Raw genomic sequence first — 14,409 nt, forward strand, 5'->3', positions numbered from 1 at the left:
ATTGTCGATCCAACTGCCATCTCGCTTTCTCCATACCACCAGTGGGTACACTATGTTATATCAAGGTAACCAATACCAAGGACTGACTGTCTGTCTGATTAAATCCTCTACTGGGATAACGCAGAAGTAGATATGCAATTTCACTTTCGACTTTTAGATGAAATACCAAACCACACGTTGGTGGGTGCTGGAGTCTTCAGCAGCAGGAAGTTGGTGAGTGTGCGAGAGAAATTGACGACATTGAAGTCGTATTTTATTGGGAAACGCGGAACTCGAAGATCATTTTTGCGCAACTGAACGCCGACACCCTCTAATAGCTAAACACATTAGGTATAATTTAATTCCTTCCGCGTATGTTCATCAGCTCTAGTTTGATCAATATCGAATATATCAGTAGTGGTTTTCAACCAATGATATGCAGACATTTCTTACAATGATATTTTTTTTTTTTGAAGATTTTCACAATCAGATGAGAAGTCATAATAAAGTTAAATTAAAAGATGACGACTTTATTCGAATATCATAAATAAAAAAAAACTATCCCACACCGGCAAACTCTAACTTAGACCGCAGACAAAATTTTCCGAAATAGTTCAATTTTTCACTGTTTTCCAACTTTCCAACAGGTAATTTGACTAATTACCAATTACATTTGATAAAATAATAAATGTATCATATTTTAAATTATCCAGAGACGTAAAAAGGCTGTAAATCATGGTTCTAAGTACCCTTAAAAAAGTAATAATGCATAAGTGTACTAATATATATTCGGATTAACATACATATATTTGTTATTTATATAGATATTGAAAACAGAAACACAGTATTATAATATTTTTTAAAACATTGACACCAAAAAAGTTTCTACATATTTATTTCTTTATTTATTTATCAAGTATATATTAATCCCGACCATGGGTGCCACTATACATAGGTTGCCCAAGGTGACATATGATCAAACTTTTGCACATAAGTACCAAATAACATCCTTACACATAATGATTATTCACAAAACATTAGTTGAAAACACTTTTTGATAACCCCTGCCACTTAACTCTTCCACTGCGGAAGCCACTATAGCAGCTCCATCGTACGTATGTACATAGATGTTCCTCTTCCCAATTCATCGAGCAGAAAGGTTGGTCTTCATCGCCTGGTTTAGCAAATATTCCATCGATGACAACCAAACTGCACTTTGCAGCTTTTCTTGCAAAAATGTTGAGATTATTGAATAAACCTTTCACCATCACTTATTTTTAATACGATACTATTAAATTATTTAAAAATGAAAATGATATATATTTTTGTTTGTACATATGTACATTCATATAATTTACTATACATGGTTTCCATATAACTCATTTGCATAAAGTATTGCACACTTTTAGTATGGAAATGCTGTTTTAAATATATTATAGATAAAATCAAATTTTGCCAGGAAGTATAAATAACGTTCCAAATGTTAGCAACAATCCTTGAATCTTTAAAAAAATTCAATATACTTCAAATGGGAATTCTGAATATTTTCAGACATTCTAAGTATCGATAGATAATTGCAAAAATATTTATATCAATTGTAGAACGTCACTTCGCTCAGTCGTTAAAGTAAACCGGATACTGCAAAGCACCTAGTGATAAAGTTCATTAAGCTGGCTTACACTTTTTATCAGATTGCTTGTATTTGTACAAATACAACTACAGATGTGTAGCTATAATATAGTAGAAATAATGAGATGTGGACGCCTAAATAATTTTTTAGACACTTCACATTGAAAAAATTAAAACCCACTCGCTTATTTGGAATTGAAAAAAGTCCACCGAAAAAACTGAAATCGTGCACGGTGCAAAAAGTCAAATGTCAACTGTCGTATCGCGAATTTAGTCAAGTGTGTCGATCGAACGTATCAACTATTAAACGTTTAGTTGAAATTTATAAAATATATAGTGCTTCTTCATCGCAATAAAATGCATCATATAAATTTGCAACGCTTTTTGCAATCGAGTAAAATAATGCAATTGATTTCGATCGTGTTGCGAGATTTATAATTCTATTGCCCGATTTGGACACGTTTCGAATTTTGTTACTCTCTTCAATTACTAAAAGATTTTTACAGAATTTAAACACGTTTGATAATATACTATACATATGTATGTATTATAACAGTTGAACTGTCTGGCATTGTTCAGGCGTATGAAAATCAGTAGGAAAAATAGGGAAAAACGAATTGTATTTGGAAAATGTTATAGTCTATGATCTTAGCATGCATATGTACTAAATCACGAATACATTTTACTATGTATATTCTGTTATTTTAAATTTAAAACTGCAGATTGAGATAATGAACAAATCCATTCAGTATAAAATGAGATTTAATATGAATATTAATATAATATATGTAGTCAGCAGTATGGCTCGGTGGTTGCGTTTATGTTTAACACCGTGAGGTTACCGGGTTCAATCCCGTGCTAATTTTTAATCCTCCTGATCAGACTTGGATATTTGCGACTCCAAGCCGATCTTTTCCTATCAAAGCCAATTTATCTGATTTCATTGTTGAAACGGTTCCTCCATCAAATTGGCAAAAACTATCCTACCCGCTATCGCACAAATATTTGAATTTGATTTATGTACTTGTACATAAATTTTTACATAATTATGTAAAAATTGATGTACAAGTCTAAATCCATAGATGTCTCTATGGATTCATTCAGAAATACAGCGATTTATCTGTTAAAAAATTCTGCAATGTATGTAATTAATTGTCTAGGTAGGCGCATTGGGGTTTACCTAATAGGCCTTCCTGGTATATATCTGTGTAAAAATAAAATAAAATAATAAAAATAGTGCAATTCAGAATAATCATATATTGGTTGGTAGAGAATTTTAATCATGATTCATGAAAAACCAAGCTCTGTCCGGGTTATATTTTTACAAACTTGTCCAAATAAGTGACGGTATAATTAGTACAAACCGGTCTCCGTGACGAGCCGGAATGTGAAATTACCGAAAACGCAAATATCGGAAGGCAAAGATCGAAAAACGAAAGATCTTAAGTCGAAAGATCAAAAAAAAAAGGGTGCATGGTAAACAGTACATACTCACTTAATTTGCGCGAGCAGGATACAACAGGAACAAGAGGAACAGGCTTTTCCTCCCGTATTAATGTGCGCGTGCAGAATACGCGAGGAAAAGCCTGTTCCTCTTGTTCCTGTTGTATCCTGCTCGCGCAAATTAAGTGAGTATGTACGTGAGTATGTACCGTTTATCATGCACCCTTTTTTTATCTTTCGACTTAAGATCTTTCGATTTTCGATCTTTGCCTTCCGATATTTGCGTTTTCGGTAATTTCACATTCCGGCCCGTGAGGTAGACCCAGTTCAAACATATGTATCTAGAACCATAGTATTATATTAAATATGGTTAGATCAAAATTTGAATTTTATAACATATATTTATCTAAACGATTGAAGTATAAATGATATGTATATAACATATATAACATATATTTATCTAAACGATTGAAGTATAAATCAAATAATAAAGTGCGACCTGATATACATATTTTAACCTTGACATTTAGAAATATACCGATTATCTTCGTATTTTCATCAACAGACAATGGCACATACATAATGGTATGTAATAAGTGTGTAAAATTATCGAAGATTGAGTGTAAATTATATAACAATTACAATACAATCGATTAAATCATTCGTTCCACATTAACATATATCTATTCCCCAGAGGCCTAATTATTTATATTCGTTCCTGGTTTATGATAATTATATAGTCATGTAAATGAGCATTGTTTGTCACTGAGCATTGTGTGACGCGTGGTCGACCATGATAATGGTTTCGTTTGCAAATGTCCGTGCTCTTTTATAGCGAGTAAGCTACATGTGTATAGCAAGAGGAACGAATGTCCACCACTTTCACCTTTCTCCGCATAACACAATGTAAGAGATCTGCACCAATAACACGTCGTAATGTGTTACGGCCACTTCGTAATAGCACCTCCGACGGTGATGTGAAAGTGTAAAACGTCTTTTTTTTGGAGAACACACTTTGAAGAATTTGGGACAAAACGGTCATCTAAAATGAGTATCATCGTTCAACCGAAAACATACATACCACTTTGTATTGATGACTCTCTCACAGTTTCTGCAACGCTTTAAGGAGTTAGCTGACACACTTGATTTCATAATTTTGAGGAATATAAATATAATTATTATATATATAAAAAGAAGTTGAATTTATTTTATATTTTCTGCATACTGATGTTTCACAAGTGGTTAAAAACGTACACTTTGTATAGGTAGAATAATCATCGGCGTAAAAACAGTTTCTTCTAGGTTTTTGATTTTTAAATGCTTTTTATTATTACGAAATTATGTTCACAATACATCTTATATCTATTTTAATAGCTACTGATCTACTGATCATTTTCTATTTTACAATTTTAATTTAATTTGGTTAGTAATCACAGTATTATATTATTCTAATGTTAATCTGAAGCATAATAGGAAAAAGAGCTCAAAAACCTATTTACAATCCTTATAAATGTTCATAATACATCTAATACATAATATTAATTAAAGACTCTCTAAAGTCGATGACCTAAAGCAGATTGTGTTTAGGTAATCTGTGTGTTATACCTGAAGGGTATAGACATTTTGTTGTAATCACCGAGACTCTTCACAAGTGTGTTAGTATGGTTATTAGTGATTCTGTCATAGAATCTACTGGTTAGTTTGTTAGTAATGTCTGTAACAAACGGAATATTATATATGGCATGCAGTTTTTTCAGGTTAGTATATTCTTCACAATATGGAAAAATATTTTGGATTTAGGACATTACAACCCCAACAAAACAGCTTAAGATAACAAAATAGTCCACATCCATAATTGGGGCATTTTTTATGGGAACTATTTTATCTTGGGTTCCTTCGGATGCGAGCTTTTTTTAATGATGTTTTACCTTGAGCTGTTTTATCAAAGGTATCTGTATAAGCACTCCTTTAGATCAGGTATAAATTTCCTCTAATTGGTTAAAATAATGAAAATCCAACAAGTTATGACAGTCTAAATCCACATATACACATGTACATATGTATATAAATACTTTTTTTGATAAAATAATTTTAACAAAAAAGGTTTCGAAACCTCTTTTTTGACGTAAATAATGTTTTAGGTTTTGTTATTAAATATGAATAATGACTTATTTGGGTTTGAATCATTCTTTTTTAAACGATTTATTATATTATTTCATCTATTTAACTTCAGAATTGCATGTATAAAATCAGTAAAGTCGTTATTTTCGAAAGCGATATGATAATTGGGCTTTACCCGACATTATTACATTCACAGACGACTTAACATAAATTTTTTGCCATTTATTTTTAGATACTGTCAGTTTTTGCGTGTTGGAAGTAAATACCTATAAAATGGCACAAATTAGAACACGCAGTTTCAGACCATTTGAATGGAATGACATATATCAAATTAGATTTATAACATTCATTGAATCGTCGATATTTTAGTGGTATTAGAAAATAAATTTATCGAAGTGTTGGTAATGAGTGTTGTCGGGAATGCAACTGATTGCAGACTGTAAGTTGCATTGGACAGCTGCACGCACCAATTGCTTCAAATTACACACTTGCATACGTCTCTGTCGCAGTTGGTTTATTCAAAAATATTCAATTTTGTTTGCGACACTAAAAAATTGAGAGATTATTCAAGAACGATTGATAGTTTTTAGACTATCGAAAATTTTAATACAATAGCGTTGCAAACCTCAAACTGCATTTCCGAACCTATAATTTTAAACATTGACAGAAAAAATATTTATAAATTAGAAAACGATAAAAGCATACGTTTACTTCTATAAAAATATTTCGAAATGAGTGGATTTTACAACTAAAAAAAGAGCATCTTGCACATTCGTGTACAATTGTGTTGCCTCACGATCAATTATTATTCCTAAATAATATTCATTTATATTTGGAAATATGGTACAGAATACAAACTGCAAAGTATCACGCAACGATGATAACTCGTTGAGCTTTAGTCGATATTATTCTGAGAATCGTCATTTGGAGTCATTTTGTATGGAAAAACCGATTCGACAGTGTGACTTGGAAAGCTCGTACGTACGTATGTTCATTCTGCGAACGTTTCATAACTCAATGATGCATAAAATAGACTTTTAAGTGACGCTATCCGTGAAAAGGTCTCGAAATTGATTCGACAGTGTGTAAAATATACGATGAACATTGGTCGTTGATACAAATGAACGGTTGTGAAAATGCAAGTTTGCGCAAAATATAAGGAAAACTTAATCGATAGCTGTGAAACCGGTACGAGCAGGAAAACCCAATGAAAAATGATACTAATCGAGTCGGAACGTATTATCAGATATAGATTAGGATTAAGCGGGTGTTTGTCGAATTAGTAATTACATATATTGTGGTTAGTACGAAGTCATCTCAATACGATCTTATACACTCATAGTATATAGTGAAAGTGATTTATTACGCACTACAGGAAAATTCATAAGCTTGCGTAAGATTGCAATTCCGGGGTAAAAGTGAATCAGGTATATGACTCTCTTAACAGGATTATACTAATCTATTTTAAATACTCTTTATTTTTTGGTTTTGTGAAAGTTTCCCGTTGAAACTGATATAAATGTATTTAATTAGCTTATAATATAGCTTATATATAGCAAATGATACTTGTATACATGCTGATATATTTTCGTAGTATCGAATAGAATCATAATTAAACGAGTTATTTAAAATGCAGACTACGTACTCGTATTATATTATTATTATATATGTAGGTATCGTACGAGTTCTAATGTTTTTAATAGTGTTTTGCAAAATGTTTGAAAAGCGAACAGTTTAAGAATATTTCATAAAGGCAGGTATATATGTATCTATGTATCTATACATTCACATTTAATATAGTGATCTGGACGTTTCTTAAAAAAAATATGTTTTCAGTTTGTCATTGAGTACAAGTTTTATAGATTCATGGTTTCATATATTTACTTTATCTCCGTACATATGTACATATGTACATCATATATACATATACAGTTTTGTGATCAAGCGAAACTTCTAACTCGAGATTTTGAATGATTCGAACTCAGAATCGATCACTGATCACGTTTTCATGATCTAGATAAAATGTGTGTGTGTATGTGGAAGTAGGTGTGTCTGAATTTTGGAGATTTCGAGAAGTCTGTGAGATTTGGAGAACAGCGTTAATCCTATCGAAGTTTAAGTTGACCATAAATGGTACCTTTTGAATTCAATTATCTCTTTAGGCGTTTTAACGTGTAAAAGAACTATAATTTTGGAAATTATAATATCTAAAAGTTTAAGCTCAATACAAAGTTATATATAAAATTTGGTGAAGACCCGTCAACCGGAAGTGAGAGTTTACCGAGTTCGATTTTTCTTCCTCTATTTTTTTCGACCCTTTAAATATTTGAGCTATTCACGAGAAAATTCAAGTATTATATATAATCCTTGTATTAATGTAATGAAAAAAATTATTAAATTTAATAAACCGAAACGGGATTTTTCCTCTTACAAAAGTCAAAAATGTTGTGACCACACGATTTTTCCCACACCACTAAACGTATCATGCTGAAAATTTATATTTGTATTCTTTATGTACTAACTTTGAGTTGATAAGGTTGTGGCTAGAATTTGTAAAACGAAATTAGTAGTTTTTTTAAAACAATATTTCATTATTTTATTTCGACCTTTTAAATTATTTTTATCTTCTTAATATTTTATTTTTATAATATTTATAGTGATATTAAGTGATTTTGAATTGAACAAAATCTGACAACCTTTTGTACATAGAAATAGATCTTTGGTCTAGTGTAATTTAACCACATTTGCACTCAATTTGTATCGAAAATCCTCTCATAGCCGGTATGTGTGAACTTGTATGTACATACATACATTCATACATATGTTTCATTATCGAATTTTGTTTTTTATATATTCCTCAAATGCATATATAAAGTCATGGTTGCATCCGAATTTTTTTTAGGGATGAATGTAAAATAAATAAAAACTATATGTATAGAGTGTATATGTAGATCACACATATTTATATGTAGGTCAACCATATAAAGGTATATTTTTTGTTAATAAAACAAAAAATCACTCGATTTGAGGCTGAGGAAAAATTTTATTTTTTTCTATACTAAATATTTTATTTTTTAAACTTTCACACATAGATATACTTATACTTAATTTGAATAATTAAAGGAGTAAAAATTTTCGGCTATATAAGGATTTCTTCAATATTTAGTATATTTTTGTACTTTATTTACTAATTCATGTATTCTATTGTTTTATACGTCTTTATACATATGTATTTAGAAAACACAATATTTCAAATTATATAAACAGGCAGTTTGGAAAATCGTTCAGCAACAATTCCAATTAAAAAAGTGTTGCAAAACGTTTTGTCTTCATTTATAATAGTTTCTATACAAGGATATTAAACTTTATCCTTCTCTAAATCTAGGTCAAATGCAATGTTCGAATTTTTAAAGTTTAACGTATCTATATGTCGCGCACTCATTTTGTCCGAGTGATTTATCATTATGTGTGCAGGTGGGCGTTGTCATTATAGCAAAAACGGACTTTTGAAAGTTTCCCGTATGTTGCGAAAATTGCAATCGAAAAGAAAAGCTCCAGCTTGTAAATCACAAAAAAATTACACAAATTTCACATCAATGGTGGTACCCGTTCGTGTCAATAACGATTCAATTTTCAAACTTGAACTGCTAGTTTTTTTTTTCTAAATAATGGAACTTGAAGACAGGCTGTTGCTATGGTGTATTTAAAATTATAAATAAATATTGTGACCCAATTATGTACATTAATTGGTTTGATAGAGACAAAGTATAATAATTGCGTAAATTTCCAGTTATATGTAGACAGGTACACAATTTTTGAAAGAAACTTGAAAATCCGCTTGAATCGAATGCATTATTCATTGCTGTATTTTCTTCACATTGCTCTCATTTATTTATTCAGTAAATCGAGCCAAAAGCAATGTCGCAAATAGTCGCTGAAACTTTAATTCCTTCGAAAGCGACAAACAAAAGTGATACATTCGAAACGAATCTTTGTCAACCGTTACGATAGTGACCTCTTAAATGTCACCGAAGCGATTTGTTGGAAAAATTTCAATCCGTCAGTAATAAATTATTATCAAATGCTTATCCAAGCTGATTTCACGGATTTTCGCAACTATCGTCGACTGCTTTGTGTTGCTACTTTTTTCTTAAAGTTGTTTAAACATCAACCTTGAACTCGATTATATCTACATTTTTTTCTACAAACGTGACATCTTCATTGTCCGTCGAAAAAAAGTCAACCCTGGTGATGGAAGTGTTGCGTGCGAACTCCAACACTTGGGTGAATAATTACAAAAGTGACCTAAAATGATTGAATCATAAAAAGGTACATGTTTTCATGAGATAGATAAGTTTTTATACGTATGAATTAGCCTTGAGTTTAGTAGTCGTATTCATATGTAGACATTTGTCATAATCCTATTTGAGTTACATAGACCTAATTTTGATAGAAACACGTTCTAATTTTATAACACGATACGTTAAATGTTAATTCTGAATGTACCGCACGTTTGACAATAATGTACTGCAATAGATAAAAGTTAATAGAAGTAGTAGTGTTTAAAAATTTGGGACAAGTTAGAAACGTGGGGTTGGGTGTTGGGAGACAAATAAAATTGAAATGAATTTAATTTGCGAATTAATGCTTTTTTTTAAATGAAAATTCTCGAAAGAAAGTTGTCGATCAACTCATTGATGACGTATAAATGCGAAACTTGGCAATTGAATGCCAAAATGTTGCACAAAGTCCAATGCACTCAATACTTTATTTGCTTGATTTAACGGGTGAGAGGTGTGATTGGAATATTTGACATATCGGAGATAGTGAAGAGATTCAAGTGGCAATGTGGTTAGAATAATAGACAAGAAAATTACTCGAATGGTACCCATCCTAAATTTATTACAGATATATTACATTTGAATTGTAGATAATTCATTAAAAATGAAAAATTTTCTATTAGTTTTCATATGTACTGTATTGTACTGAATATGCATGAGTTCATTATACATATATGCATTTCTGCAATTATCTACGGCAAAAATGACAGTTCAAATGTCATAATAATTACCATCGTAAACAAAGCATTCTCGAGTGAAAATTATTCACATTCACTTTCATACGAACATTTTTATTGAACAAATGGACAGAAGCAAGAAAATATGAATTCTCATGAAATTAAATATGGACATTTTTTAAATTCGTTCTATAGTATCTTTTTTTTTATTTTATGTACATACATTATAAATATATCTCAACATTCAATATAATGTAAATATATTTTTCAAATCATATTTTATTGAAAATATAATACTTTTTTAGAAACACTTTCAGCAAACTTTCCGTTCTGAGTCACGTATTTTCAGTCTTCAAACTGCAATCTAGTCGGTCATAGTTCCACTTTGATCATAGTTTCGTAACATGAGTCAACATCCAAGGCAAACGGGCGCTATCTACATTTTAAAACTGTCAGAGTTTAATGTCCAGGCTGTTTTTTTTTTTAAATTTAATAATTAGAGTTGAATATAATACACCGATTTTCCCGTTTCCTTTAGAAAGGTGGTTGTCACAATTTTTAAATCATCAACCAACATATCTGTTATATATGTCACATTATTGGCTTTAACAATTACTGTAACACGTGAGAAGTTGGCTTTTTACATGACATAATAATAGAGAAAAAGATAATTATGCTTTGGCACGTACTTAGTATGTATGTTACGCAGATGTATGTATGCACGCATAAAACAAAGAATTCTCAAACGCAATATTGCGAGATGTATGTATTATTGAAGAGTCAATTATATTAATTATAAAATAAATAGTGCACACGATTATATTAATTAAAAAAATACGAACCATTGTGTAATATAAATGGTAGTAATTTTAGAATAAATTTCCGGGTCAAATTAAGCAATGATAATATATATGGATTGTGGTGTTTTATTGACGAAAAGCACGTTATGTTAATAATGTATTGTAGGAGGTTTTTGTATACATATATAATACACACAATACATTGACGTGTCGCAATAAGCGTTTAAATATTTCAATAGTTGTGGGAAGATTAAAGTCAATTTTCTAGTATTTATGCTACTAAAAAAGTAAACTTAAATTTATCTTACATCAGACGACGATAGTTCGTAAAATGTAAAAAAATATGGATGATCGTAAAAAATGATAATTTTTCATTCACAGTGAGGTGAAGGACGGTCAAACTTCATCGTGAATAAGAATAAAGGTAAGTAAGCATCTATTGTAAGTAAGAAAGTAATAGGTTGTAAATTAAGGAGTTACTATATTGTTCGTTTAAGAATGGAAAACATGATTTTGCATGTCACGACTTTGCCTTTCTTCTTTTGTGTCTTGAGTAAGGAATGGTCTTTTCGTTTCCTCTCGACCATGTCTCACTTTTTTGCGTTAGAAAGTCTTTCTGTTTTTGACATGTTGATTGTTTCGTTCTTTGTCGTGCAGACAAGCTATTATTATATTTACGAAATCGATAGAAATTAATGAAATATTAATTAGTTCAAAGTATAATCTCCGGTAATACGGTAAAATGTATAGGTATAATCTCCGATATAAAACTAATATCAAATTGATTCATCTTATTTTAATTGAATTTTCTATGTATCTACATATCTATATGCATCTACGTTCAATTTTAAAGGCCATTACGTTGGATTTTTTAAAGGCGGGATACATATATACATACATACGTACATACATATACATATATTTGCATCGTTGTTGTGCAAATCAAGTCGAGAACGAGATCAACTTTCTCTCCTCTTACTTTTTTGACCTGGAACAAGGCTTTTCAGTATTACAAGGATTTCATATATAACCTTCTGTTAACTTTAAGGATGTTATATAAAATGTTATGATTGTTTGAATAAAACTTAATGAATACGAAAAAGTAATTTAAAATAAAATTCGAATTGGGTTTCGTTTTGGAAATCTTTTTATTATGTGCTAAATTTTCTTTTATTCAGGTTTATTTTCGTCTCATACCCGTCTACCCATTAATAGTTTCGTTTCGTCTACCCATTAATAGTTTCATTTACTCTTTTCTTTTCGAATTTCCTCGCCCGTCCTGTCGCCACTCTGTATCGGTCCCCATTATCCGATTACGACATTTTTCCTTTTTTATTTTGACACTGAAACGCATTTTTACCAACGAATTTTATATTCAACGCATGCAAAAAAGTGTACATCAACGTCTTTTTCATTCTAATGAGCCTGACATTATTATTAGGCACGGCGTCTATAAAAATGGGTCAACGTAACATTAATAACTCTCCACAGTATTTGCTATTGATTGCCAAGTTATATATCGATTTTATATAAGTTTATTATTTATTGTTGCGGTTCCGCTTTCAATTTCACCGGTGAATGTCACGGGCGCGGTTCGTTCGATTTCGTACGCAGAAAAATCTAATGTGCGTCTATTACGCCAAGTATGTACAGGGGATACCAGAAATTGACATATTTATCTTACGTGACTCTCAATAGACTGACTAAAGGTAAATTTTCACTAGAAATGTGGCGTCGGTTACACAACGTTACCTCAAACTGAAAATTAACTTGTGGATATAAAAAACGAGTAAAAAGAAATTGCTCATCAAGACTGGAGTGATTAACGATATGAAAGATAACGAGATTTATAATAAAATATACACAGGTGTACCTATTTATCTTTTTTGATTCTAGATGGGTATTAGTTTATTTACATTAGTAAATACAATATAATTCCAGTTTTGTATTATAACACATGCTTAATCAAAACACTATATATTTTGTACTATATATACTATACTGTACGCTTTTAATTATAATTTAATTAAATAAATTATTAAATTAATGGCTCTTCAATATTATAACTATTTACATATTGATGAACCTTTTGAAATAGTTGACATATTTTTATTACAATTATAAACAATTTTCGATTTTATGTCATTATTAGAACTTTTCAAAGCACTACAGTCTATTTGGTGAAAATTGATAGATTTTTAATTTATTGTAGAATGTTCACTAATAGAAAATGTGTATTTTAACCTTTTATTTGTGGGGATAAAAAGTCTTACGTGCTACTTTTGCATGTATATTATACAATTTATTTTTTTCAAAATTGAAATGATAAAAACACCAACCATACCAAACCCTTCATATAATAATTAAATGCTAAAAGATTGATATAGATTTAATGCAACTTTTGATTTGCCAGTGATATTAATCAGTAGATTATCATAAAATAAACACTAAATGCAAACTTATAGTGGCATAGATAAAATCAACAAACTCCAAAAACAACAACAACAAAATTTGTACTGCATTTTCTACAATGAATAGACTTGTCAGTGTTTTAAGCAATGTCTTTCACATAATAAATAAATATAAACACATTTTACCAGTAAAACACATTTTATCGAAATTAATAAATAACATTGCACCACATATGTACATATATGTATATGTACATATGGACTTAGAACAATAATAAACGGTCAGCTATTACTTTTAGCAAACAGCTATGCATGTGGTTAATACTCGTAATATATTATATGTACATATTTAAAATTCGTTATATTAGGCAATTAAATACTGCAGGCAAAATATAATAGAAATATGAATAATCAATCTGCTAAAACTGAATGAAAGTCAATATTTATTTTTAATAAATTCAACGTAATTTTTTTTAGGTTTGGTTAAATAATCAAAAATTATATATGTATGCATTAAGTCACGTATAATTTAGCATTCGTAGGTTTCACTGATTGTAAAACGATTTTCGTCAACGACTATTTGCATTCCAACCGTTGTCAAATACTAAAATAGTTTCCAAAAGTGTTTACCAATTAGCGTCAACGCTGACGCCTGGTTAAGCTTTCTTTATTAAATTGATTGTACAATCAATATAAATACCTTTTCCTAACATTTTTATGACTCATTGAACTTTAGCTATTCAATATTAATCACCTTAATAATGTGCATTACACGAGTACTCGTTTTACATCGCAACGTTCCATAATGGAAATGCAATATTAATGCTGTTCCGTAATATGACAAGACTGTGGCGTTTTGGGACAACAAACTATGAAATGTGTTTCAAAAAAATTGTGCGTTGTGAAAAATTATACGGACATTAATATGCAAACATGCAGAAGCTACTTTACCACAATTACACGGTGATCATTCATCAACTTTAATGTCGGCCGGCTTTGTTTCTAGATG

This window comes from Arctopsyche grandis, chromosome 8 (assembly GCF_051622035.1).
Source record: "Arctopsyche grandis isolate Sample6627 chromosome 8, ASM5162203v2, whole genome shotgun sequence".
Classification (NCBI taxonomy): domain Eukaryota; kingdom Metazoa; phylum Arthropoda; class Insecta; order Trichoptera; family Hydropsychidae; genus Arctopsyche; species Arctopsyche grandis.